Source organism: Chrysochloris asiatica, unplaced genomic scaffold, assembly GCF_000296735.1.
Source record: "Chrysochloris asiatica unplaced genomic scaffold, ChrAsi1.0 scaffold00211, whole genome shotgun sequence".
In the NCBI taxonomy this organism is placed as follows: domain Eukaryota; kingdom Metazoa; phylum Chordata; class Mammalia; order Afrosoricida; family Chrysochloridae; genus Chrysochloris; species Chrysochloris asiatica.
Window position 1 is genome coordinate 871,264 of NW_006408729.1, and position 1,259 is coordinate 872,522.

The following is a 1,259-nucleotide window of genomic DNA, read 5'->3' on the forward strand; positions in this document are numbered from 1 at the left end:
AAAAATGTTATATTGTGGGCATTGCAATCAGTGTCATGAAACAGGATGTGTGTGAACTGTTGAATGGAAAATCAAATTGCTCTGTAAACATTTACTCAAATTACAATAAAAAGCTAATAGAAGCTTTTTATTGTGATTTGAGTAAACGTTTACAGAGCAATTTAATTTTCACTTAACAATTCATACACATTTTGTTTTGTGACATTGATTGTAATCCCCACAATGCAACATCACTCATCTCATTTCTTCTCTATGTTTCCTGTTTCCATTCCTACTTTTTTCCTATTCAGTCTTGAGTTGTGAATTTTATTCTTGGCAAATGCTGACCTTTTAATCTCATATTGTTAATTATTCTAAGGAGTGTTTACCTACTTGATATTCATATCTATAGGCCTGTCTGTTGTGTAGCTGTAATTTGAGCTATCGAGGTGATCAGTTCCAATCTTGAAGAGTGATTAAAGTTCTTAGTCTCAGGAGTCCTACCAGTTTCTATTTGACTAGTAAGGCAGTTTTTTTTTCGGGATGTGGGGAGTTGTTTTTTATGATTTTGAGTCTTGTTCCACTTTTTTCTCCTATCCATGTGATCCTTTAGAGCAGTCAACAGTAGTAACGAGGTATCATCTACTTCTCGTCTTAGGGTCGAAGACTAAGGTTCACATGGTCCATTAGTCCACTAGACTAATTGTTTCCATACAACTTCAATTTTCTTTTTTTTTAAAGTTTTTATTGTGAATTATGTGGGTTTATATAGGAGAATATCAGTTTTACATCCATCCTATTGTGTTTCATTTCATTGCAATGCTTACAATCCACTCCATGCATCATCAAATAACCAAAGGGTACCCCCCACAGGACTGCACCTCGGCTGTCAGCACACAGCCCCTCTCCCTCCCTGAGTCCAGCATCCCCAGTCACTCCATTTGTCCACATCATCGTCTCTGTATTCATATCTGGTGTCACTGTTTCTCTGGGTAGGGTCACACACTTAGCTTTTCTCACTTGATGGTCCCAGGGAACTCTGCTCCTGGACTGCAAAATCAATCACTCTCCTCCTTTAGTTGAAAAACATCAAAAATATCTACCTTTAAAGTTCGACCCTCACATTCAGTCCTGATAGCACTTATTCACTATTGTACACAAGAGTCTTAGCCTTCTCTCCTTTCATTGTTGTTGTTGTTGTTGTTGTTGTCAGGTGCCATCGAGTCGGAACCGACTCATAGCGACTCCATGCACAGCAGAACGAAACAATGTTCGATCCT